The sequence below is a fragment of the Rhea americana genome, unplaced genomic scaffold (genome assembly GCF_003343005.1).
Source record: "Rhea americana isolate MKP2758 unplaced genomic scaffold, rheAme1 scaffold_480, whole genome shotgun sequence".
NCBI lineage: Eukaryota > Metazoa > Chordata > Aves > Rheiformes > Rheidae > Rhea > Rhea americana.
Genome location: NW_028186624.1, coordinates 157,728 through 185,309, shown reverse-complemented (window position 1 = coordinate 185,309; position 27,582 = coordinate 157,728). Strand labels below are relative to the sequence as shown.

The following is a 27,582-nucleotide window of genomic DNA, read 5'->3' as shown; positions in this document are numbered from 1 at the left end:
TAATTGAAAGTGTGAAGGTGCTGAATGGTAACCAAGGCTTCCTTTACCCCAAATATTAGTCTTTGAAGTTAGAGCAGATTTAATAATAGCAGCTGAAACAGACTGTCCAAAATGCCATTCACTTTCCCTCCTGCTGTATAAATAATTCTCTCATCTCTGCAGTCTCCTAAAGCAGGCAGGTTCTGCACTTGCAGTGGCAAAGCAGCAGTAAACCCTCTACCTCCTCCTCTTCAGGTCCTCTTTGCATGTATTGCTATAGCAAATCACAGAGGGCACACGGTCGCAGCGCTCTCTCTTGCAGTGTAAATCAGGATGTTCTCTTCAGCTACCTCTTATAGTTAAGTGATTAAGGACTGGATTCATCCCTCCTTGAGCTTGTTTTCTCTACAGAGAAATAATAAAGTAGGTTGAAGAATATTTATCTGGGGTTTCTGTGATTTCCTTGAATGTTTTAAGGTTCCAAATTTAACAAGTTTAAGCATTACAAAATATTGTTTCTTTTCTTTGCCAGTTCACCATAATTACTGAAACACCTGCACTAATTGAGACCAYGAAAAGCTACTCTGAAAATTGGCAAAAGGATCAATAACCTTGAAAATTAAACAGCCCCTCTCAGTGGGACGCCGTGAGGGTTGCTCAGCGCCGGGCTGTTCCACGCCGCCTGCCAGATCCACTTGTTCCTTCCCGGTGCCTTGCTGCACTGATGGTTAATGCATTGCCATAGCTGCCATGCAGCTGCACGGCCGGGGGTGAGGACACGTGGGACCGTGTGGGGTGTGGGGGCCTCGGGGGAAGCCGTGCAGCACAACAAGAGCACGCTCAGGTGCTGTGGCCTGACTCACTGCCGCTGGAGGCCGCAGGCCGGATGACGAAGCTGGACACAGAAGGACGCCTGCRTCCTGGCAAGATGCCCATCGCATGTCCCTAGCGATGCCGAGACCCTGAAGACACGTGTCGCTTCCTCGTGGCTTCACCGTGCAATGGGAGCAGTGGCGGGGRGGTCCCAGCAAGCTGAACCTGGGTAAATCCCCATGGGCTGGTGCGCTCCGTGCTCCTGACGGTTTCGGTGCACCGCTAACCCACCTCTGTGTGCATCAGCCAGCAGCTTCTTCTCGTTGCTGCCCGGGAAGGGCATCCGTGCTCCCAGAGCAGAGCTCTGCTTGCGTCCTGCCACGGTGCTGGCTGGCACTACTGACTGCTGAATGCAAGATCAGAAAGATGGTATTAATGAGAATCACTATTTTTATAGAAATGCAAAAATGAAATTCTCTATTCAGATATAGAAAGGGTAAAWATTACCGAGATGGTTCATTCCAAACTTTCCTGGTATCAAGAGAAATGATCTTAGCACAATATGGTGTTTTGATTTGATTTCAATTTTGTTTTCCTAATTTACATTTTGTTTTAGTATCTATGCAAAATATTTATCAGGCTGCCAACAGCAACAGGACCCTGAATGGGGATTTCCTGTAGGAGAAAATGTGTTCTTACGCCGTTTATCCAAACTCTTCGCTTTCGTTTTAGATGTARTGAAGCCCCTGAAAGCCGGGTCCGAGCCCTGCCCCTCCTGGGTGGTGGACACCCGTCCCTCCGCGCCGCCCGTGCAGACCGATGCTGTCACCTAGTGGCCACCTGCCCTTCTCCCGTAAGTGCCACACGGGACATTGCAGAGCTTCTGCCCTTCCGAGGGGGCCTCTCGCTGGGAAAGGTTCCAGGGAACCAACAACTCATCACGATAACTAACCTACAGCAAAGGRCGAAAAGAAAGCGGGCAATAACTTACGGCAGACATCACAGCTGTACGAGCACAACGGAAACACGTTGCTGGGGGAGCAGCCGGACTCAAATGAACCCTGACAGGAGGGGAAGGACCGTCTGAAAGATGCTCATTCAATCTAAGTTTAGCTTTATTTCATGAGCAGGAAAAACTGTTTGCACTGCTGCTCCTCCTGCAACCACAACAAATGCCCGAGAATAAGACAAAGAATTTATCTTTCTTCTCTGGGCAGGTGATAGATTATCTGTGGAGCTGTGGAATTTCCCCAGACCCTATATGAAATCAATCTCTTGGAAATCTTTCTCTGGCCATATAGAGGGCTGTTTGGAGACTGCAAGGYCCTCTGATGTACGGCTTTACCTGCAATCATCCGGGCTGCAGCATTTTAATTTGTTTCCTTTAAAGAGACTCAAGAGTACCATAAGAGGCAATTTCCAGGATTCAAAGGAGATGGCAGAATTTGATCTCCTTCCATGGCCTAGTATGTAATTACTGGAAAGAATGAGGGAGGCAATACAGACGCAAAGACTCAAAGTGGTTAGAAGAAGTTATTCAAAGCCCGTAGACTGAGATGTACTTCTGCCTGGACATGGGGCTTGGTGGAGGCATGCTGGAAGTGATAAACAGGGCGGCAGGAGCAGGGCTGACAGCAGCAATCTTGAAAACTCCAGTTATGGGGGGGCTGTTCTCCAGGAGAGGTGAACGGAGATGGAAAGCAGGAGCACATTACTGCCTTCAGCCTGCAACAAGGGCAGCAGAGGGTTCAACTCCCTCCATGGCCTGCATTTAATTTCCTCTATCGCTTTCGCCGTCTCCTGCTGGCCACAGGCTGGGTGAGAGACTGTGCATGCACTAGTCTGTGTGCAGGACTGTGCACGCACGAGGCAGTGTGCAATGCTGTGCTGGGCTGTGCTGGGCTGCAGCCTGAGGAGAGAAATTCTTGCTAGAGGAGGTGATTTCTAGAGCATCCTGCAGAGAAGAGAGCAAACCCCTGTTCAGTGAGAGCAAAGGGGATGCACCTAGTCTTGCAGCAGWCCTCTAGCACAATTACCCTGGAATTTAGATAATTTTCAAAACATCTTTTTAGTTTCCACATTCAACAGCAGCAAAAGAGTCTGCTCACATTGGCCAAACAGATGAGCAATGCAGGTGTTTTTGCAGTCCACTCCCATGAAAGGTCACCATTGAGCTTCCCCTGGATTTGCCCGGCTGCCTTGCCTTCCAGCCTGTTTCTTTGCACTACATAATTATAAAAGCTATGCAATTTTTGACACATATAATGCCCCAAAGCATTTTGTTTCTCTCCTTTTTTAAATGTACTTTGCACCAGGATGTGACCTTCAGCTCTGCTGGTGGCAAAGAAAAGCCTGCTTCAGGCTCCTGGCAATATCAAGCTCATCTGTCTTTGACTTCACACCTCTGTATTTTAACAGCCGCAGCACTGCCGCTTTGAGAGAATTTCTTACGTGTCATCTAGTTTTAGTGCTATTCTATTTCGTTTGCTACCTTAGCTTAATCATTTTTTAACAGTCTTTCAGTTTGTGTTCCTATCTCTTTTCATCATCATCTGTTCCTGATATTTTATTTTTCCAATAAACTAAGTAATTTAATGGCCCTAATCCCAAGCCTCCTATTTAGAGCATGGATGTGGAGGCTGCAGAAAGGAGTCTCAATTTAAATCTGTCAGTCAAACATAATTTAATCTATCTTCTTCTTTATACCAGAAACTGTTGATGAAGGAAATTATGAATTAGATTCAGTCCACTCTTAAAAAAACAGGATGATTTACAGCTTTCTAGTGCTTTTTTATGCATAGGCTATTAGAAAGTTAGAAAATTATATAGCTTTGGGGCAACAAAAAATTGTAAGTATCTAGGCCCTGGGGTGATTGCATAGGCTTTTAAGAGCCCAAGGACATGTCTGTAAGGTCATCACTACAACGCATTTGATATACTCGAGCTGCCGGCAGCAGCATGATGGTGCAGGGCAGAGCTGCTGGGCATGCAGGAACGCCGCCCGGCTGCCCCTTGGCACGCGGGAACGCCGCCCGGCTGCCCCTCGGCACAAGACGGGCCCTCCGGAAATCCACCCGTGCAGGACAAAGCGGCTGACTTCGGCACAAGCCCCGAGGCGGCCTCTCAGCCCGAGCTCCTGCGACCGCAGGCGCAGAAGGTGTTTTAGGCGCTGCCCGGCTCCTCGGAGCGGGTCCAGGGCGCACGGGGGAGGCGTCGGAGAGGAGCGCATGGCCCAAGTCCCAGCGGTGCTGGGGGCCCAGGACCCACACGCCAAGCATCTTCTCAAATTAAAACAAGCACAGGCCCTCCTGAGCCATACGCCGGGCAAAAGGAAAACGTGGGAGCAATCTGATGCTTGCATATTAACTACCTGCAGGAGGAGCCCTTCCCTCTGCCTCAGTTTTGGTAATTTAATCCCATTTACATTCTCCTAGTTCCACTTGCGTCATAGGATGCAGCCTGCAATATCTGCACCCAAAGAATAACAAACGAGGTTCCTAAATGTAGCTTGCTGAGTTTGCAGCACCACGTCTGCTGCATTTTGGTGTGAGTTCGACGGCTTTGGGCACAGAGGGATGGTGCCCAGGGTGGAGCGTCAGCTCCTGAACTGAGCAGAGCGGGCCAGCAAATGCAACCCTTTGGTTGGCTTGGTTTGGATGGCCAGCCAGGTTTTCAGAGCTGCCCATCATCCACCCCRCATATAGTCTAAGGGAATCTAGAATAACATTTGAAACGGGACCCCCGACTCCACCGGACTTTGTGGTACAACCTATTCAAGCCAATTCTCCCATCTTCTGTTGGTGAGTTCAAAGGTTAAAAAAAGACTAAAAGGCCAAGTGTGAAAAGAGCTTTCTGCACTGAAGCATCTAGTATTAAACAATTGTTCTTCACCCATGAGATGAGTTGTGTAACTGAGCTGTCATTCATCATGTATAATTAAGGCCCTTTCATAAAAATTTTACCAGCAGCTGGATGCTAAGAGTGTGAGTGAAGGTTCCTTGCTATCTCCAAAGCTAGCAGAAAAACAGCGTAAGGCACAAGCACACAAAAAAAGTCACAAGATCATGAGTCCAGGTGTCTTGGAGCAYCATGACTGTTGACTTACCTGTCAAGCATTTCTGCTTATCGGCAGATGTGAAAACATCTGGATGTAACTTGCAAAATTGGATTACGTAAYTGCCACTTCTAGAGAGTTCTCACTGGTCATTCTGAATTTATTTTCACATAGTCAGCCATCACCAGCTATGGAAAACAAGCTTTGAACCAGGAGTATTAAATCTCAGAGGAGTCACTGTCCGATTTTCAGCAGAGCTAGAGCATTCAAAAGCTGCGACAATCAATATATCGTCCGCCGCAGTAAACAGGCTGATGGCTGGGCACAGGAGCAATTTAGCAGATGACCACATTTTATTCTGGCCCTTATTTCATTCTGCAGCAATTAGCCCAGAGGAAAGGGCCTCATCATATTGTAATTTCAGCCTTATGAATAGCAGTGTGTTTAGCTAGACAGAAGTTAGAGGTACCTTCTGGATCCTCAATAAAAATGCTATTAGTGTCCACCAGTGCACATCAGAGCTTCACGACTATCAGAGGAAATAACTGCTACTCATCTCTGCTGGGTTTTAGCCACCTCAGGAGACAACTTGTGATAGATTTGAGGCAATCCTGAGAAACATGTGTGCTGGGGGGTATACGCAAAAGGATTTTGTATGGGGATCAAACCATCCTGACAGCCCGATAGAACTGCATTGCACCGAGTGCGTTGCAGAACCAGCAGYTACTTTTGATCCTGATTCGAGTCTGTGTCCCAGATGACAGGTAGCAGAAAGCTGGGCTATCCTGCCTCCAGGCTTTTTATTGCAGATTGCATGCCTCGGGTGAGGAAAAGGAGAGGAAGGGAAGAGGAAGAGAGTGCCACCAAAGCGCGCGCGCTGCGAGGGCAGTGCAGTGCTCCCTTACCTCGTCCATGTGTAGCCTTGAACCGGGGATGAGCCTGACACCACCAATCAAACATTTAATAGATTTAAGGACATTTCCCTTTGCTCCACCTTGAAATAAAAACATAAATCTGATGCCCATGTTCTAGTTTTCTACAATGATATCTTCACCATAAATATCTTCTAAATAGTCCCAWCCTCAAATAGATAGCTAATAAAAGCACTTTTTATGGTTATCAGACAAGTGAAATGCCCCTGGACTGAGCAATTAYGTTCAAATATCTGTTCAGAACTGGCTGGGAGTGAAAAAATCAGTTTCTTCCTCCCCAGGTACAAATCCATAATGAGGATTTACTTCTGAGGTGGTACGAATGAGGTAATCCCTCTCCTTCCTGAAGAGAGATAAGGAACAAAAAAAGAAACAAAATGGTACAAGTTAACAGCGAAGCATCTGGAAAAGCAAATGATTTGCAGGAGGGAGGGGCAGAAGGTCGACAGCATAGAAAAGCATCAAATAAGAAGAGGGACARATGACTGGTTTGCCTAATACCAGGAGAAAGCTGGCACAGATGCACTGCCAGCCTGGCAGGAAAGCGCTGTGAAAGGAGRACCGTGTCCGAGGGCGCTGAGCTGCAGGGCACGGCACAAACCCCCTCTGCTCCGCACTGGCAGATTTTCCATCTGATGCTGCTGATTTCCTGCCTTTCCAGCAATGTATCTAGAAAACGTGTGAGAAATGTGCACGCCGCGATTCAAAAGGACCCACGCTTCACGGCTGCTGCTGTTTGACATTAATTGATGGAGCAGCAAATGGCTACGCTGGTCCTTGAGAAACAAAGTATTTAAAAAAAAAAAAGCTAGCAGAACAGTCTGGTTTTTAGTATGGGACTGTGCATATCAGTTGCAAAAAATCCACGCATAACCTCCCTGCTGCAAAAGGAMTCATTTCAGCAGTGGGAGGAAACCTCGCACAGGGTCTTTGCTAGGGCGACGAACCCTCCAGTTGCCCATCGGCGCCCACCCGGAGCCCCAGCGGAGACTCGGCCCTCCGGAAAATCTTGTTTCCAGCTGCATATGGTGCACTGATAACTCTTCCCCCAGTCTCGCTGTTTCTTAATGCCTCCAGACCACACAATGTTGTTTCATTCTTTTTCATACTGTTTTATCTCACTGTCTTCCACAAAATGAGTGATTATCAGCAACAAATATTTGTTAAGCAGAGTAAGGAAGAAAAATACGCTTTTAGGTCTGGAATACACAGCTACTTATTACAATGTTTGACAACGTTAGGACAGTTACTATCAGTCTCCCAGTTATTCTCCATTACTACAATATCCACCAAAAATAATTCCAGTTTCTAAGTGAGTTTCTCAGCGGGGGGCTGAACAGCAGCCTGCTGCTCCGGGAGGGAAAGCTGCCGCTCAGCCTCCAGCCCAGCYGAGCACGGAGGAGAGGCGTCGTCCGCCCGGGAACGCTGCCGGGGCGGGAGGCTGCTGCAGCTGCACAACACGGCGCGCGCCCGGGAGCACAAGGAATCGGGAAAGAAGGGTCCTGGCGGACGGCAGACAAACGCGTAGGACAGACAGACAGGGAGCTGCACGGTGGCCCTCGTGGAGATTGCTCTGGCAGTGCCGACGGCGGGCAGGCGGCTGCGGGCTCTGCCCGAGGCGCGACGGCTCTCCCGGACCGGCACAGAGCTGCTAGCCGGAGAAGCCACCCTAAACAGATGGATACRTCGGGTTTTGTGGTGACAGCTTTCCTCTGCCTGCTTTGTGCCACTAGAGTTGCTACTGTAATAATTCCGCTTCTGTAAGGCATATAAAATTGCCACAAAAATGAAGCAGATGAGAAGAAATCGTATCATCGGGGAAAAGAGGCTGTCACCCCATCTCTCTTCTGCAGTGCAGCCATAGCTGCATGTAAAATTATCCTATACAAATGTAATAATTTGCAAAACAGTGTAGATTAGGATAAAGGTGTGTATTTATGGGAAGCAACTGAGGGAAATGCCTGGGCACTCTCCTGGGATTTATGCTCCCTGTTTGCTGAGCAGCGGTGTTTTCTGATGAACCCCAGGGTAGTTCCATAGTAGGCTGAAAGGGAATTTTGTTGATGCTACAGAAAATGAAGTCCTGCACAGCAGTCAATAGAAAATAATGGATATCAATTACACAGCTGGAACCGCTGACTTGATCAGATTTTATAACTCTTTACTCTAGGGGTCTTTTTAATAAATCCATTGAGAGAAGTGTCAAATCTTTTATAGTGATATGTTTCAATCTTTTATTTTCTAAGAAGAAACAACTGGCAGTTACACAAAATGCTCCTCGGAGTCTCTCTCAGACTCGTGAAGGTATCAGAATTGGTAGGAGATGGATATGGGCTATTTTTTTGCTAATGCAGGGACACCGGCTTGCACTGCATTAGGAAACTGCTCTGGAAACCAGGCATATTCATTTTCTTCTGTTTCAGCCCCGATTAGAGCACAAGGGGTCAGCTCCCCATATGTGATTTAATGAGAGCCTCATAGCATGGTGCTCAAAGACCAAGTCACCTATGAGCAAAATCACCCATCGATGGATGCTTGGATTTTGTTGCAGGTTAAAAGCGACACCCCCCAGCACTTTGGGGAGGGCCCCACAGTTGCAGAGAGGTAACAGCAGAGACATCTGTTCAAACCACAGTGAAATCTGATACTCAATAGGGAAAATGAATTAGCCTTTGTCTATTACTTGCAATATTTTATTTGCATTTTTATTTAATCCAGTCACCATCTCAGGCTCTGAAATTAGAAATGTAACTTTCTTACATGGCATCTTCCCTATGGTAAATCTAATTAAACAGCCATTAAAATGTGTGTTAGCTCGATTATATCAAGGTGACCTGGAGCTCCTGTTAAATGTTAGTAACAGCGTTCCCCACTAACTGGCATTCAATAGGGAACAGGCAGTACCATTTCTATTGACGTGGCCTTTAGATGAATATGGTTATTAAAGTGCTTTGTGTACTACAGACTCCCAAATAAACGTGTATCTAATTCCCTGGCAGCTGAAGTGTTTCCTGCGCTCTTCAGCGCTGCCAGCACAGGACGGCATCTGCGACCAGCAGCCCGGCAAATCCCGGCTCGCGAAGCTCGGCACCGGGGTGGCCGGGTCTGCGCACAGACAGCTTCTGCAAGGTCCTGGATAGCTGAAACGTAGGCGAGAGGAAAGAGGCCAGACCCTTACCTGTCGCCGGCCGGGTCCGCCTCCCACGCTCTCGCAGTCTCGGCGGTGGGGCAGCCTCGCTGCGCGTCCGGCTCCTTCCACCGGGCAGGGCACGAGTTTGCTTCCCAGCCAAAGCAAACACCAGCCCGGGTTTGCAGAGCGCCTGGACCTGCTTCCACATCCTTGTCCAGAGCAAGACCTGCTAATGATCGACAAAGACAGATCTTTTTTTTATAAGCMGGCAATTTATCATGTGAAGGTTAATGATAGCAAAATGCTAATGATCAGACCGATAACTGAGAACGGTGTCTGTCCATTACTGCGGGTTTTTATCACACACCCTAAGAAGTATCATTAAGCTGAAGAAAATCTTCACCGTGTACTAAATCAAAGTCAGAGAGATCTGCATCTAAGAAAAGACTTCCTGTGGTTGTTGCTTTGTGTTTGACTTTCCCAGCTCACTCCTTTAATTGCTGCTGCATTCCTCTGGGAAGATAGCTATAAGCAAGTATGGAAAAGTTGAGAATCAGCTGTTAAAGAAAAGAAGCTTTCAATGGAAGAAAAAAAATTCAGAAAGGTAGAGGGGCTATATAAAAGAACCCAAACCTGAATTCCACTGCAAGCCCTTAAAACAGGAAACATACCTTCAAGTTGCAAAATAGCTGAACAGGAAGAAAATGCCTCCCCTCCTCCCCTAAACATTTCAGCAGATGATTTGGACATTTGGGCTCCTTGACTCCGTAAGAACCCGTCCCATCAATAATTCACAATGACAGAATTAATTTACAATCATTTCCAGCCGCTTAGTGGTATCAGACTGAAATGGAAAGAGGCCACCAGGGCTCAATGAGAGGATAATTACTGTTTCCAAAATCTCCTTTTGAGTCTGATGTTTCGTTCGTGCACCTGATTATAACTTGTACCTGCACCTGAGGAAAAGCAGGTATAAAGCCCTGCTGGGGCAGATTTCTCCCCGTCCACTCTGGCAGGTTTCTTGCCCGCTTCGTACATTAGCCCCAGTGCAGACCAGTATGTACATCTGACCTGGAAACCAGTGAGACTTGGCTGCGCACAGTCACTCTGTTGACACAGGGTGTTGATTTGCACCAGTGCAAGCACTCCTACAGCRATCAGGTTGTAAACTCTGTGCATGATGCAGCACTGGACAGAATAAATGTGCTGGAACAAGTGACAGTGTGCACCAGCCTGACAATAACTCTCAAATAAGCTTTGCATGGTCATTTTCTGCCTTTGTTGCCCTTCCCAATGTCAGTGAGTCTTTAGTCCATCTCTAGAGGATTAAATGTGCAATCCAGCATTATCTGAACAAGAGGTAAGGCCTCTGGCTGATGAGAATAATTCACTTTTAACGGGCGGGTTGTGCACTTGTTGCACTGCAGTTTCACCTCGCAATTGTAAAAACCTGCCTTCGTTCTCAGATCTTTGTCATTTTGCATTACTTTAAGTCTGGATTTCCTATTAATGCATACCTTTGTATTAATCCTTCTGCTTTTAAGATATATGCCTGCTGAGTATGGAAGACACAGTAAAACTAATTAGATCACATCCAAAAGTCTTAGGACTCCCATTTATTTCTATTACAGAACTAGATTAAAGTGTGAAGAACTGCTCTCTAGGAATCATTGCATGGGGTGCACAACTGGCTAGTGTCTCATACGGTGGACCACTCTCGTGCCCACAGGGAAACTGGAAGAGGAAAAACCAGGCCTGGGAACACAGACGGACACAGCATGGCCACCAGACTCCTTGGACGGGAGAGGACAAGCATCCCCAGCCCAGGTTTGGAGCATGGAAGCAACAAAGAAATGGGACGATTTATGAAAATCCGGAATTACAGGCTGTGTGGTGTCATTATGGGGTATACTGGCTGAGGGGCCACAGCCCGCCCTTTCCACGCAGGGAGTTCGCTGGCAAGCTGGATAACCGACGTTTGATCTAGTGTCTTAATTTGGAGCCAGGAGCTTTCCGTGCTGCTCCTCCAGCCCAGGCCCCACGTGCCCCAATCAAACTGCTTTGTTGCGTTCAGCCGTGCAGAGCTGGGTGAGCAAAAACAGCAACCAAAAATCCAGGGAACGGGTAGGTGTGGAGGATTGATGTTGCAAGGGACATATGCGATCTAAATGAGCAATTCTATTTAGAAATCCACTGAATTTCACAGGGGGTAATGAATTAAATGAACTAGAAAGCATGGCATGAACTGGAGATTTGCTGTAGTGACTCATGTAATTAATCTCTGTTGAAACAATTAAGCCTCCTAATTTGCGCTGCATGCACAGAGCGAGGGCAGGGGCGGGTGTGTATTAACCCCTCCTCGCCGGGGGCGCGAGACCCGGTGGGGCCGGGCCCGAGGGCTGCTCCGGGGCCGCCCCCGGCCCTGGGTCCGAGGGCTGCGCCCGGAGCCCGGCGCTCGCCCCCTCCTCCGGCGCCTCTCCGCGACGGGGACCGCGCGGKCTCGGCGAGCACCGCGGTCGAGGCCAAGCGGCCTCGCGAGGCAGCGCCGCGGCTGCTCCCCTCGGGCATCGCCCAGCTCGTAAAAGCAGAGCAAAGGCGTTGCCAGCAAGCCCGCGAGCCGGGGACGCGCTGAACCTCGTCGTCCGCCGAGTTTATCCACTTCCTGCTGAAGGTGGCTAGTGATGGATGAGCACAGCGAAAATGCTGATCCTTTTTCCCCCTTTCACTTCTCAGGGCATGTGATGAAAACAACCCATAAGATTCAGATTGATTTTTTCTGTTCTAAAAATATGCTCTGAAATGTTTTCCTTGTCAAAGCATTGCTCTCTGTGATAAGGCACATATTTTTCCTCTACTGAAATTATTTTGAATATTGCTGTTGAATTGACTGTGAGAACTGAATAGCATCACGTAAGGTGCTAGAGATGTTTTAATACCTGGTTCCTTCAGTGCTGCTGAGCACCTCTGCTCCGTGSTATCTCACAGCAGCCTGGCTCCAGCTGGGATGCAGGACAAGCGGGTTGGGAGCTGTTTTGGGAAAACTGACACTTAAAATAACTGTCGTTTCTCCCCACCCCAACTCCTATTTCTGCTAAAATAAAACAAACAAACACAAAAAACARGTGCTTTACTAAATTCCAGAAGTTATCAGCAATGGGTGCTGGGTCCTCTGACTTCTTACCGAGGTGGAATAGAGATCACCCAACGGGGTAGTAGAGCAAGGCAGAAGRAAGGCCCGTGGAGGCTCTTCACTGCTTCCTGCCTACTTGCAAGGTGCAGGGACCGCRCCGAGACGCACCGGCACGGGGGACTGCGATTAAGTTCTCCTGGTTTTATAGCAGCTCTTTCCACGGTGAGGGGCAGGATGAGACTCTGGCAACACGAACACCTTGGCTGTCATGTTAGCAAATCCCATGCTGAGGCCTGATAAGCACATCCGCTGCCAGCGCCAGCTGACTGTTTTTAAATTAATATAAAAGGCAGGCATAAATTTTAATTCAGTGCATCCTTGTCAACTGCACTGAGTAATGCAGCTTCTCTGTAAATTTGATTATGGCTGTATCACTAAAGATAATTGGAGAACATGTCATTAGTCTTATATCAAGTAACAGCATTTATTTTTCTTTCACTCATGTTTATTTTAACTTCACAAAGGAATAAATTAAACTTACAGTGGATTTCCCGTGATTTCCCAAACATGGGAGAAGCGAGCTGTCCTGCGCCAGTGCCGGCGGAGGCTCCCTTTCCCGCTGTGCCCCAGGTCGCTCTGCCGGGGCTGCGGCCGCCCGGCGCGGAGCTCGGCCGCAGCGACCCAAGAGGAAACCCGCGGAAAGCCCTGGCGCGGCCGGAGCTCGGCGCTCGTCCTCCTAGTCCCGGCTCTGTCTTCCCACGGGAATGCAGCCGCCGAGTAAACGCCTGCAGGCGTCGAAGCCAACGGGCAAGAGCGGAGGGTGCTGCGCGCGCGCTGGCGCCCACGGCGCGGGGACGGAGGCCCCTCGGCACGCGCGCGAGCCGGCTGCTCCCCGCGACGCCGGGGCCGGCCCGAGCTCGTCCCGCCGCGCCGGGCGCTGCGCTGCCCRGCACCGTCATCCGACGCTCGGTCGTGGCGCCGGCAGCGTCCAAACACTGCTCCTAGGTGTCACAGGGCCTCCAGCAGCAGCTACGGTGACGGGTCCATAGGGACCCAGGACCATCCCGGGAGGSATCGGTTCTCCCTGCTGGAGGGGACTAACGCGTCCTCGGGTAGTGCCACGGCCATCCCTCATCCTGGCACAGCCCGGACTACGAGAAACCCCAGCACCCGCCTCAAACAGATGCTACTGCTTTTTGTTTGCTGAACTTCTCCATTCTCCAGCCCCCGAGACCCCGAAACACCCCTAACGCCCATTCTTCTGCTGATTACTTCTCAGCTCATCCATGCAYATTATTGTCTTTGACAAGGTGCTTGCTTTAATGCAAACAGATGTCGCATCTTGTAGTTATTCAGTCTTTGAGTTGCTTCCTACAAGTCGGGGCGTTTTTCTCCCCTGGGTTTTGTTTTTTGCAGAATTTAAAATTGAGACTYGCCGTTTCCAGTTAGGGAGCCTCTGCTCTGATAGGCAAAGGCTCACGAGACAACGACCCGGGCACAGCGAAGCGAGGCCGGCGGCTCTCTTGGCCCTGCACCTCCAGCACCTTCTCAAGCGCAGAAGAGACCCTGGAAACGCCCCGTGCCAAAGCCAATGCTGGGCAGCAAGCATCCGGGTGCAGCAACCCCGAGGAAAAGGTTTCCCTCGGCCACCGGCACCAACGGTACGCCGGACTGGGGAGCCCCTCCAGCCGACCGAGGTCTGAGCCCCGGCAGCGCCGGGAAGCCAAGCTCCTGCCGTGCCCGGCAGCGCCGGGAAGCAGCCGCACGGCGTCTGCTCGGAGCCCCCGTCGCCGCGGCGGTGCCGGGGCCGCCGCTCTGCAGCCACGACGCGGCGGCCGGGAAGGCGGGAGCCGGGCTGCGCGCTTCCCCTCCGCCCTCCCTGTGCCTTCAGCCGGAGAGACCCCGCGGACGGGCAGCCCGGAGGGGCGGGCAGGCCCCAGGCACCGCGGCGGGATCGCGGAGGAGCAGGCGCCTTCCCCAGCCTTTGCCTCCGCTCCCCGGGGGTTGCAGGTTTGCGCRGCAGGAGSGGGCTGCGGGGGTGCTCCTTTCCTGGAAGAGCGACAGGTTTTACGAAGTATTGATAAGAAACTGTTGAGTCTCTGCACATTTAATTACACTTGCCTGAGTGCATTAACACAACCATGAATTTTTAAAAGCTATCAGTTTTCCTCCGTTTGACTCTGGGTCCGACGGTGCCTGCGCTTCTCTGCAGCGCAGCGCTCCGGGAAGCCCGCGGCCCCGGCGCCGCCGCGTCCGAGCGCGGGGCTGCGCGGGGCGGGAGCCGGTGCTAGAGGCCCGGACACCCCGCGAGCATCGCCTGGCCCCGCCGAAGGACCCGAGGAGGAGAGCCGCGCCGGGCGGGCTGCAGCGGGGTTGCGGTGGCTCTGAGCGCAAAGGCATCTCAGGGAGAGTGAGCGCCGCTTTCTGCAGCTGAGTGGCCAGATTTATGAAAGCACTCAGCGTGCTTGATCTCCGCTCTCCTGAACAACCGGCTGCAAATAGGAACAGAGCAATTTTGAGAGCCTGGCCACATCTGTGGGTGCTGAGCTCATGCAACTGGCACCATTTGTTTCCTGGGCCTGGCAGGAGCCCAGGCTGAGCACAGCTCCTCTCTCACTCCCATTTTGTGACTCCTCCATCTTCCATATATTTATTTCAGTCCATTTCCTACTCCAGCCTGCAACCCTGTGATAAGGCATCACCCAGTCTTTAYAGCCTGGATTTTATTGTTTCTGCCTTTCCCTGTGTGCTTAATTGCCACCTTTTCAATTAGAAGGATTTCTCTTTTTATTTTGGCTGMGGAGTTGGGAGGGTCGTTTTTGAAATACACTACTAGTAGGTTAATTGTAGGTTGAAGGACACTTTACAGCCTTGGGGTACAAAGCTCTACTGCCAGAAACAGAATAAAAGGCATCAATAACTTCAGAAAAACGTGCAAAAGAGTCCRTGCTGCAGCGCTTCCTCCGGGCAGCCAGCCTTGTGCTGCGAGGCGAGCAGCAAGCCGTYACCACCGCAGGGAAGGCCGGTACAMCAGCCTGCGGGTAAACRCCAAGCGTGACGACGACCATGCTCTAGCCAGAGCATCTGCTGCGCCCGCTGCGGATCCGTGCACCTGCAGCGGGGGCTCTCCGGGACGGCCCCTCCGCCCTCGGCACGGCGGAAAGCTCTGCACGGAGCGCCCTTACTGCTTCTACGGCTTTCGGGTCGCTCTCAGTTCATGCGTTTCCCCGGGACACAGGAGCAGAGCAGCATCGCAGTCTGCATGGGCTGGATAAGGTCAGGCTTGTCCTCTCCTAGCCTGGCCTGTCCTAGCAATGCCGCGGACGATTTCAGCTCGTAACAGCAGCTACAGGATCAGGGCCACCCGCCAGGCACTGGCTGGGGATGCTTGCAAGAACGGCTCTGCAGCAAACGTGCCGGGTCCGCGGGGCAGTGGGACGCGGGCCCCTTGCAGCCGAGCACCAGCGACCCCGCCGCGCACGCCGGCACCGAACCCTGCAGGCACAGCCGTGCAATTTGAGCTGTTTCCTCACACCCCAGCTGCTGCCCTGTGCCCATCACCGGGCGCCGAGCCTGCTCCCTGGGCACAGCGCTAGCTGGGTAGCGGGGCTCTCCAGGGCTGGAGACACAACTGCTTGCAACACATGCTTCCCCAGGAAGCTAAAAACCTGACATTTGCACTCCCACTATTATTTACCTCAACAGCAAGATGTCATGTCCTGGCAGAAGCAAATGGGCACTTAACTCATTAGCGCATTTGAAAGTCATTTGGATTTCAACAGGTTCCTTCTCTTATCTCTGGTTGCAGAGCAACATATATAATAAGCTGAGGATGTTAAAATCTTTGATAGTAATAATCAAAATTTGTCATCTTTGACATCTAGTACTTAGCCTGTAAGGGTGACATTGCTTATGTAAATACAGCAGCAAGAGGTTTGAAAAAGCAAGTGACAAATTCCAGATTTTGGGGCAATAATATACATTAGCTCAGTTACAAGGAGTTGCAACAGAAGTTCATAAGCAAGATCTGTAGCCTGAAGAAGGTTATTAGCATTTAATCTGGACAAGAACATATAACCGAATTTACTACAACAGTTCTCTTGAGATGCGGCTTGCGGACCAGCACTTTATCTTCGCCTCTTTGCTGAACTTGACTGCTGTGACAGGAGCAGGAGCCCTGCTGATGTGGGTACATTAGCATTCACAGAGATTAAGTGACACAAATTAGCAGCAGCGGGATGGATGGGCCATCTCGAGGGCTGCTGCCATTTCTCCTGTGATGCATACCGCGGTACTCACGCTGTTCGTGCTTAGCTAGCGCTAACTTGATATTCAGGAGGACCAGCTGCTGCTGGCCAGGTACGATCTCCCAGGGGACCTGCCTGGGCAGCACAGCTCTGCCAAGCAACTGGGACAGGCATTACCAGCCTCTGCGTAAACTCTGGAGACCTAGAAGYGGCCTTCATGCTTTTGGCCAACAGCAAGTATTTATTTTTAGGTTTGCACTATGAATAATTGAGCAGATATGCAAAGGCAGGGGTGCGCGGGCTCCGCAGCCACCCGGCGCGCTCAGAGGCAGCAGCACCGCGTCTGCAGGGAGCCTGAGGCTCGTGTCCCAGCTGGGGCAGGCACCCATGCATTCGCAAGCAATTAGAAAGGCATGATACACTGTGTGGTTTAAAACCAAATTCAGAGCAGCAGCTCATTCGTCAATTTATATTCTGGTCAAGCCCTGTGACAATAATGCTGGAGATATTTAATGAGTGCAAGCAAATTTAGTTCTGCCTGTATAATTTGCCTCTGTATGGCTCACATGGCTATCATTTTCCTGTAGTTTGTTAATAATAAGTATTCACATAATTCATTTCTGAAAGGACAAAACAGAGAATGTTATTAATGTTTTGTTTCCCTTCACGTATATGTCAGGCATTTATCGAATACAAACTTGATTAGGTGGGTGCCATCCAGGAACGCAAAGCAGTATTTTACAGCAAACAAAGCACAGGTGCTAGTATACTTGGAGTAATTTTGCAACATTAAAAGTCATCAACTGCATATAAATATTGAAGTAGTAGGGATACCTGTACACAACTAGAACATGCTGGGACATGTCTGCCACATACAAAGCGTTGTTTGGGATGGTCTCTGTTTATCTCCTGCCAAAATCTGTGCCCAAGGCCTGGCCTCCAGCAAGCCCAGCGCGAGCACCCGGTCCTGCCCCGAGCACAGGCGGTGCTCCCCCGACGGGGCCCCCCAAGCGTGCCGTTCGCGGGGAGTCCCGCAGGGCGAGGGGACCTCGGGGGACGCGCGTGCACCCTGGAATAACTCAACCCCCTCCTCTCCTCCCCTCCCCGTGTGCAGCCCACCCGCATCTTCCCTCCTTTTGCAAAACCCCTAATTTTCTGTAGCATAGCATTCCAGATTTGTCAGTCACGGGCTTTCTGGACCCAAAATTCCGCCCAAGCCAGTGTCAGGGCAGGGACACCCCAGCGAGCGGCAGGCTGCAGTCGCGCAAGCTTGTGCTCTCGCGGGGGAGGGAGGTTGCTGTGATTTTTCGCAGGAACATCTAAGACTGTGCTACTTTCCRTGTGTGGGAAGACGCGCAGGTCCGCAGGAGCCGTCCCCAAGGCGTGCCTGCACCGTGCCCTGCAGTGAGACACTGATCCTTAAATGATGCTAGGCATGCCTCTAACACACGCAGAACCCCAGGACGCATCCGCTTGTGCAGGATTGCCTTTGTTTGTAAAGCTTTATGAGCACCTAAGCCTTGCAAACATAGAATCATAGAATCTGTGATTCCAGGCACTCATCTTCCTTGTCTCTTTATATATTAGAGGCGATTGCCTTCTACAAAAAGAGCTAATAGTAGCAGGTAGCAGGCAGCTTTTTTTTGTTGCTGCCACAGAGAATTGAAATTTCACTTGCAAGAGAAAACGTCAGTTACAACAGGTCACTGTACTCCCCTTAGCTGGGAAATTTTGATCTTTCAAGTATTAGGCATAATAGGATAATACTCAAAAGATTTTCTTCTGCCACAGTCTGGCCTTTTAAAGTGTTTTTCGTGCATGTGCGCGTGAGTCTTTCCTGCTTAGGACACAGATATAAACCCCACTGGTACAATCACTCGCTTCCCCAGGTAACGTAATGATGTTGTAAGAGCACATCATGCTGGAAGCATTTATTTTTAACAACTCCTTTTCTATGTTTTGAAAGACATCACAATAAGGCACTATAAATATATACACATTTTCCTGATGGTGAACCGCAGAAGACCAGGAGCTCGCAGCGACAAGCCTGGTCCTAGACCGACMGGAGGGACCGTGCGGCCTCTCAAACGAGTCGGTACCTTCTACACCTCTGCCTTGCGGGCTGAGCTCTAGGTCTCCATTTAGACCTTTAGGGTTTTATTTGAGATCTTCAAAAGAAGAAGTACCATGGAAGAAAGTGTTCTTCCAACTTTGAAAGCGTCTTTTGAGATGATCCCTTTGTTTACTGCATTAAAATGTTAACTGTCCTGGGAAGCTACTCTTTGRTTTTCCAATATTACATTTTAAAGTTTTTAGTTCCAAACCATTTTCTTGAGAGAATTTCAGCATATAGCTGCTATATGCTCTATTATTTGGAATTTATTTCTATGCTTGCCCCATAGAGGAATAGAAAAATAGTGAAAGATGATGCACTTAACTGACAGTGACAGCACATGTGAACACAATATTTGAATTTCAATAAGTTATTAAAAAAAATGCAATGACATGTGCTACACCATCAGGAGAGTCTGACATCAGCAGTATGGACAAGCAAATTTTCCTATAAACTTTGAAATCCTTCCCACAGCCTGAAGGAGGCATTTTAGAAACATATTACTTTTAATCTACTTACAAATGTATTTTTTAAATGTTGTGAATTTTGTTAAGCAAAAAGTGTATCTAATAATAAACATTTTAAAACTTTCAAAAAATATACTAGGAAGATAAAACTATGCACTGGAAATTAATAGCACCTCAGCTTTTTCATACAAGCACACATAATGACATTACGGCAGTTGTTTCAGGCAGTGTTTCTCTGTACCTTGTTTTCTGCTGGTTGGGTAGCCAAATTAGGCTTTAAAAATGTGTTTAATAGGTTAGTAAATGGTACAGTTTATTAGCTTCCTGTAATTTTGCTTTTCACCTGCACCATAGCTGTGCAGACTGCAGCAAATCAGCAGGTCTGCKGGGACACAGATCTTCCTGAGTGCTTCCTCAGGCAAAAGGGGTCAGACGACCCCTCCGTACATGCCCCCAGTAGCAGTTATACTATATGATGGTTTGAACTGTCTCAAGACCTTAAGGCTATAAAACTTCTTGAAAATTGCACTCATTAAACCTTTTCATAACTCAGTGGAATTAGAAAAGAGGTGGTGGTTAACACAAGGGGCTGATGTTTGGCTTGGAGCAGCAACGAGCTGCTCGAACGCTGCTCCTTCTGCACAGTCTACAAGGCCAGGTCTCGGCCAGGGGTTTCGCCAGGGAGCCTGGAGCTCCCACGAACGGTGCTGCCGGGCAGGAGATTTTGCCACCGTATCCTGATCCTGGCGCCAGTCCCATCCTCTGTCCCTACAGAGCGTCGGATGGTCACTGCTGACCCGGAGGACATTTCGCACTACTGGAAACGCAGCTCAAGCCATCCCAAAAAGAAGTCCAAGACCCTGCTGAGGGTGGCCTGGAAAGCACCACCAGCACATAACTGCTGTCGCCAGTTGTCACGATGCTGCTCCTTGCATTAGGTGCCTCTGATGCTAGCAGTGATAGATCTCCACCTTCGCCCTGGACAYGGCACTAGCCCTAGCCTTGCGCACAACACTAATCATCAAAATGGGCCGATAAGCATAACTAGAGCCTGGAACAAGTAATAAGAGATATTGCAAGTGACTTCTTATCAAATGAGTACAGTTCTTAAACCTTTCACATGATGGACAAGGTTATAGAATTTGCAATTAACTTTGCCTAAGCAGCGACAGCTGCACCTACAGCACGCACACAGGTCCGGAAACTATCAGCTGCCAACTCTCCAGCATTCCCGGGGGAGCCCCTTGGAAAGGCATGTCCTGGCCTCCTCTCTCACACAGCATGCACCAARAGACAGGGGGATGGACAAGTGTGTCCCCCACTTCCCACTCCCAGGCAACCATGTACATCACACGCATTGCCTTTAACCGATATACTTTCCCCCCTAAAAACCTAAAGAGGCTAAATACTGTTGAACAGAGTGATAAAGGGGCGTTGAGGCAGTAGTAAGGAAGGCAAGAGTGCTTGTCACRCAAGGCAAGACAGGACCTAGGGAAAGGGTGCAACGCTGATGATTTATTCTCTATTCTGTCTGTCCAGATGTTGCTGCATGTTTGGGGCTTGCAGATCTATCCTTGAATCCTCTACCAGCTCCAGAGGAAGAGCTTGATGCAATAACTTAAACCGACACAAACTTTCAGAATTTACTAAGCTTTTATTCCTTAATAACTGTTATTTGAATGTCTTGCCCTTTGACTTTTTTCTTAGAAATGCATGTTTTTTTTAAAGTTCCAAGCAGCCAGACTTTCCTCACTTTTTGCAGTGACAAGCAGCCAGTCTGACTCATAACACTGTGCATGATCTGTTGGATAAATCATTAATGCAGACACTCTCATGGAATAGTTTTGGTGTTGTGGCTGAGGTTAGAGCCCAGTATGGCATCAGCAACACTGACATGTGGCCCATTTTTTATGGGAGAAATGGAACATTTGGTGTAAATCCAGGGGACAGTGTGCAATAATGAATGAGTTCAGCCTTCAGAAGAGGCCTCTAGGCAAGACAGCATATTGATTTCAACATGATGAGAAAATGAAGAAGGATGATATGTTTCATATTATTGATCCTTTCTATTAGCAATAATGGCAGGTCGCTCTATCCTCCCCAGCAGCCCTCCATCCTCCACTGCAAGAGCAAGAGGTTTGCACGGCAAGGACAGGTAGACTTGGAAGAGGTTTGAAATGCTCAGTTGCAGCTAACATGGAAATTAAGGGTGGCATGCAAGTCCCTCAAAACGGCAACAGGACTGCAGCTTTCCTGTGCTGCAAGGAGGAAAAAGCACTGACTAGACTGACTCCAAGCAGAGTTTCCAGCTCTCCTCCTTGTGGAGCATCATGCCAAAGACCTCTGCTGGTCAGGAGTCATTTCCCCTGCGGCAGCGGGATGTGTCAGGAGAGGGTCCGAGGCCTCTGCTCACCAGTTCCCCAGCTCTTAAATAGTCTCCAAATCTGTAATTATAATGAATTGACAACTAACATGAATGCAGTCAGAGAGCTGGCTGGGAGGGAGGGCAGGATTTCCAAGGTGTCACAGCTTTAACCCAAGTCTCTTACCCTATTCTAAAAGCAATGCAACCAAATCTACTTAAAGAGTAGCTTCTAAAAACACTTGTCAATACATTTAGCCATAAGCACAAAGAATGAGTCCTTAGTGCCAGCAGCTACAGCACATTTATGTTTACAGACCCCGATGCCAGACGCAGGGAGGGAGCAGCTCCGTGTTTGGGCTCTGCTGTGCCCAATCCCTGTTAAAACAAGGGGCGAAGATTAGTGCTGCCTTGGGAATACATGTTGGCTCTCARCAACCTGGAATTCAAAACCTGCTCTTGGAAAGAGGAAAGACCGAGACTGCAGCAGGCAGGTCTGCTCCTCGGGAGGAGACGGGGAACACCAGCAAAGCTCAGCTGGGAGGAAAGCAAACGCCATCCGTGCCAGGGTGGGAATCGTGCGCGGGCAGAGCAGCCCTACARGCTATTTCTGCTCACGGGTTTAATAAGCTGCACACGCCGACAGCCCCCCTCTGCTCGAGCGCTGACGGCGCTCCCGGGGGCTTGCTGGGCCCCGGGACCCCTCGCTGCCCTTGGCCCGGGCGCAGCGAGCGCACCGCTGCCCCGGCAGCCGCGCCGAGCGTGGCCGCACGAGCTGGGCACGGGCGGGCTGCAGACAGACGTGGGGGCGCGTGGGAACCGTGCCCCCGGCTCTGCAGGGCTGCAAGTCACAGCGTAACTGCGCATCGCTGGACACCGCTCCCGGGGCRCAGCCGGCCAAGGTCAGGCTCTCACCCCGAAAGGGATGCGTGGTGCTAACGGTACGCAGCATGCATATTTCCGCACGAGGCTAAGCCGGGAGCGCTGCATTACCTCCAAAGCACTGCAGATCAGAGCTGTATCTCTGCATAACAGAACATTGCTTCCCTTATCTAAAGAAACACAAACATATCCCATCTATTCCCCCCCCTCCCCCCCCATCCTCTGATTTGGTCTCATTTGTTTGGATCATGATAACTGCAATTTGGAATTATAGTTGGATTAGAAAACAAGTAATTCGTGAAAAGCAAGGTGTTTTTTTTTTTTTAATACTACAAGTTACAGTTCACACACCACAGTTTCATTGCATATGCCCTCCAGCCTTTCAATTAAAAATAAAACAGAAAACAGCACTTTCAGAATGGAAATGAGCACAAGACCAAATTCTCATAAAGACAAAAATGCTGTGATTGGACAAGAATAATTATTGCTGGGAACATAAATAAGGAGGGAAGAAGTATCATTCAGTCACTGTTGTATCCAGGGGCCAAAAGCGAGTTATTCAGACCCTTCGAAATGAGGTCATTCCATAACCAGAGGCAGAAAGGGAAACTGCAGATCATTGCAGTGTTTCTGGATCTGTATGGTTTTACCCGAAGTTCTCAGATGCAATGGCAAAAACACTGAGCTGGGAAGAATTCAGGTCGATGATTTTAGGGTACTACTCCTGAAATCCTACTTCGCTTCATCACTCAGTGGCGAAGCCATCAGGAATCTCCCTGATCCCCGCCAGGAGCGCGGGGCAGCGCTCCGCCAGCCGCCCCGCCAAGCGGAGCCGCTCCGGCACCGCTTCGGCAGCCCCCGCGGCGCCCTGCGAGGCGGCAGCGGTGCAGGGCCCTGCGCCGGCCGAGCGGAGCGGCAGGCACCCCGCGCCCTTCGGCAGCCGTCGGGGAAAGCAGCGGCTTCCCCGGCTGCGGAAAGCAACGCCTCCACGGCAGGCGGCGGGTAAACACCAACCACGAAGAAATAATCTMCTGCTGCTTCACCAGCGATCGCAGGCTCATGCTTTTGGCCTTGAATTTCTACAGCAGAAAAAACCAACCTGCAGATAATTGAGTGTAAAATGACAAATACTTCTTACCCCACATTGCCTCGAGTCACTTCCTATCACCTTGCTTGGCGAGAGGTTGACTTCTGATCAGGGGGTTGMTCCTTACATATATTGCATATATTACATATAATACATATTGCATATAATACATATATACATATATTATTACGGCTGCTGCAGGCACCGCTGAGGTAAACAACCTTTTCTGTAGCCAATTGTGCTCCATCTGACCCAGATTTCCCGAGCCTGCCCGCAGCCAGCGTCGCACCGGCGGCTCCGCAGCCCGGCTCGGGGCCTGGCGCCGTGCTGGCCATCTCCTGGCCGGCGGGGATCTGCCCTGGGCGTGGGACGCTGCTTTCCTCTCCAGAGTTATCCGATTAAAAAATAGGAAAGGTTTTACTTGCATTAAGTTTTGATGTAGCTCTTCCTACAACCGACCCAAAGCTTTAACTTGTGCATCTCGGGGGGGATCAGGAGCTCGTGGTGCCCAGAGCATCACCTGGAGCCCCCTCACCACCGGGATGCAGACGGGCGGCTTGGGGTCCACCGCCAGCGTGAGGCCACGGTGACGGCCGCGCGCCCCTCCGCGGGGCTGCGGCGCCCCGCACGCCTCCGCGGCATCGCTCGGCTCTTCCGCCCACCCTCCGCGGCTCCTCGTGTCCCGCCGTCCCCGGCGGCGCTGGGGCCGCGGGCGCCCGCTCAGGAYGCTTCCCCAGCGCGGAGGGGGCCGTAACGCAGACGGGCCGGAGCGCGCTTCCATTCCCCTTCCCCCAGCAGAATCCCTGGGATTTGCACTSCCGTAACAGAGCTATCTTAGGGATTTTTCAGCTGTCATTAATATGCACTTAAGCCACAGGGAGCTTCACCAGACAAACTCGCCGGGTTTCTGCTTGTGACATGGAGCATTTGTTAAGCGCACACATTTCCTCGCTCCCGACCCCCGGCTCCACGGGCAGCTGCACTGCCAGCACCCAGATGGCATTCGTTTCAGACCACTTATCTGTAAAGGAGGCACCAGCCTTGGTAAGAGCAGAACAAAAGGCAGCAGCTTTCTGCTCAGCAGGGAAAACTCATTTGGGAGTTAAAGGGGGGAGAGGGAGCATTAGCTTTAATGGATTGCAGGGGCAAAGACGAGACCAGGCTGCAGAAACCCATTTTGCTGTGTGGACAAGTTTTAGGCAGTAGCTTTTCAAACTTTGATAGCTGGAAACCACTAAGTGTTAATGTAGCTACCGTGTACCCCAGCTCAGCTCAAATGAAAAAGCAACCAAAAATTTTCAGTTCATGCATCTAATCTAATACATATTCTGGTTTCCCATAGCATTGGGGAGACTTTGCRTATGCAAGATATATTGCTAGAAATCCATTTGCGTAAAGAAAACAAACATCACTTAAAGAACTCTGTGCCGAAAGCAAAAGCCCTTGCTACTGTAGAGCAGCAAGCAGCATGTGTTAGCAAACTAGATCCATTTCAAAAGGAAAGCAAATGAGATAATTTAGCAAACATTAAAGACATCTCAGCAAAGCATTTCTAATTGCAGAGGAGAGGCCAGAAGGAGAAACAGACATGGAAAAACTTACTGCAAATAGGGAATTTTAAACAAGTGCAGGTTTGCCATTTAAGACGCATAAATTCCTGTGAAATACATGCTGCATCTGCAGACACATTAGAGAGATGTAGCAGAGGACCTTTTCAGCTCATCATGTCACCCATGTGTCACCCCAGGGAGCAGAGTAATACATTAAACTAACAGTCACCTTCAATCTGTACCCATCTGATTGCATTGATTGTGCCCTATTGAATGGGGATGTTTAGTCTGGAGAAGGGAAGGCAGAGGAGATGTGCCAAATCCTCAAATACGCAAAAGGATGAAGCAAAAAACAATCTACCCTCCATGTTCATCTCAGACAGTGTCAAATTGCAGCAAAGCCAGCACAGGTTAGGCCTGGAAAAAATAGCATTTTACCAGAAAGAAAAGCCSTGGAACAGTTTCTTTGGAGAAGATGTGGAGTTTCTATCATTGGATATTTTTAAATGCATTTCAGACAAGCATACCTTAAGGATTGCTCTCACCTGAATAATTACACAAACACCATCAGTTCAATGCATTGCCTCCTGCAATTAGCACTAGGGAACCTGGCYGGCAGAATGACTCATTCCAGCTGACCAGCCCTGTATCTTGCAATTCAAAGAGATACTTGATTTTATTTGGCCCCAGGGCTAAAAAAGCTGTTGCAAAGAGGCTGCTTCATACTGTGGACCAGAATCCCGGTATATAAATGCTCTTGCGCTGTGCAGGTACTACTCCCAGTCGTTACAGCAGAGAGGGATGAGCTGCTGGGGCCGAGCAGTGAGGCTGCCCAGCTCTGTGCCATTTCTCCCCCACTCCCAGGCGAGTGTCTCCACCTCTGTGTGCCGAGCTGCACTGGGATTTCTGCCTGTCCCATCATTCTGCTGCCAGCCCCAAGTCATCACTGTTTCCTCTCTAASAGGATACTGCAATTTCAGCTCAGCCACCTGCACTGTCCCCCGCTTCCCCTCAAACACCTGCAGTCATCCTCATGCTGTTTCCTGGGTCACCTGCACCCACCAAGCCGGAGGCAGAGAAAGGAGCCCGTTTTCTCGGCTCGCTGCCTGGGCGCAGCCTGGGAGGGCTCCAGCCACGTTACTGCAGTTTGTCTGCACAAGCGACTGCAAGCATCGCTCAGACTAAAAGCACAARTGCGGAAGCATGCCCAGCTCACCCCGCGGGATAACACAGGCATCACCTAGCAGAGGAGCAGACTAGCCTGGGGGAGCTGGAAGAGGCAAGAAGCAATCAGGCATTCACCACTCCTTGCGATAGGATTTCCCTAGCCATTCTGCAATTCATCCTTAATTAACTCACAGCACCATCAACTGCACCCCTGACTGAACTGTGAGGCCTGTCTGGGGCTTTGCAGTGCATTCACTGATGGTGAAGACAGACAAATTAATAAACTGTCCGTTATCGGAGTTTCCAAAGAGCTTATTCTGTGTCTTTCTAGAAAATACAGCCACAAGCCCAGCAGAAGTGCCTGTGCCAACTTGATGCTGACAAGTGCCTCGCAGACAATCTGTTCTGCACACACGGGGGAGATAAACAGGCTAATGAGCATTCCTCCTCACAGATATGACCGCTGCAGGAATCCCTGCTGAACCCTGCACTTCCCTCCTGCGTAATGCAAACAAAAACTGACTTAATACAACTGYCACTTACAGCAATTATTGCAGAGATTTTTGGCTGATTGGGATTGCAAATGCTGTTGCACCCATTACAGCACTGTTGAACATGCAAGACAATTTTCACAGTTGTAAAGCAAAAGCTTCTGAGCCAGTCCGCAGCTTGGAAAGCACATGTTTGTGTGCTTTGCTCCCTGCAGTGAAACCSGCCCTGTCTTGGGCAACATACAGCAGCTACCTAAAGGGCAGGCACATTGCGTCGAGTTGTGGCCGGTTAGCACACCGATCAGGTGGAGCTCCTCCGGAGCAACGGAAGGCGCCCGCGGACCGAAGGATGCCCTGAGCAGCCAGGGGAGGCTGCTGGCACCTTTGCAGGCAGCAAGCCAAAGCAGAGAGCGTAAACACGGCAAGCTACAACTGCTCTTACGTATAGCACAAGCTTRCCTTTGCTTCTCCCCTGTTGGGTGTCCCAGTTCTTCCCCCTCTGCCTTGGGGCAGTTTTGTTCCTTAGCACTTCCCTCACCACCAGACAAGAGCTGCGCTGCACCCGCAGTTTGTGCTCAGCCAAACACTCAGGGCTGCCTTTTTCTGAACGTGCATTAGAGCAGCCTGATGCTACTAAAAACATTGTCCCGCAACAGGCAACCCCACATGCACRTGACACCATTGTGCATGTTAACTCATAAATAGCTCTACTTCRAATGGTTTTACCACAAAGCAACACCTGAAAAGACATCTATTAGAGAAAATTCACGTGTACTTGGGCATTAGAAGAGTCCTATCCTTTTGCTAGCAATAACAAGTGAGCATAGCATCCATAATTTTAGCTTTTGTGCAATGAGCCCCTGATTAAATAGGAAATAAACATTGCTGAGAAATTCTGAATTGTAAATAAAACAGCTCAGACACAAATTGCTTGTGGACGTTAGATCACTAAGAAACAGCAACAGKAAAAGAAATAAAAAGGAAATTTCAATAACTCACCAGACCTCATCTGCCCAAGTGTCGTCACAGCTCTTGCATCTGAATCGGCCCAGGGCCTCCCAGCTTTTGCCCCTTCTTGCTCTCCTGCTTGGCCGAGGATCCCATCTCCAGCTCTGTCAGTGTATTCTGGTCAGGAACATGCTGAACACGRCACCACGTAGCCCAAATTGCTCAGGTCC

General features: G+C 49.9%; 1 long non-coding RNA gene across 4 annotated transcripts; it reads right to left on the bottom strand.

Annotated features, from left to right (window-relative positions):
* Window positions 1–886: 886 nt before the first annotated feature.
* Window positions 887–27,582, bottom strand: LOC146589065 (uncharacterized). Of its 4 annotated transcripts, none has more exons than XR_014897293.1 (5): window positions 27,404–27,582; window positions 24,097–24,217; window positions 11,845–11,935; window positions 8,957–9,137; window positions 887–1,198 (listed from the first exon to the last, which is right to left on the bottom strand). It is a non-coding gene; the product is annotated as an uncharacterized LOC146589065 (long non-coding RNA). The 4 variants fall into 4 exon arrangements; XR_014897294.1 differs by lacking the exon at window positions 887–1,198 and adding an exon at window positions 2,709–2,746; XR_014897291.1 differs by lacking the exon at window positions 887–1,198 and adding an exon at window positions 6,785–7,447 and having other exon boundaries at window positions 27,404–27,578.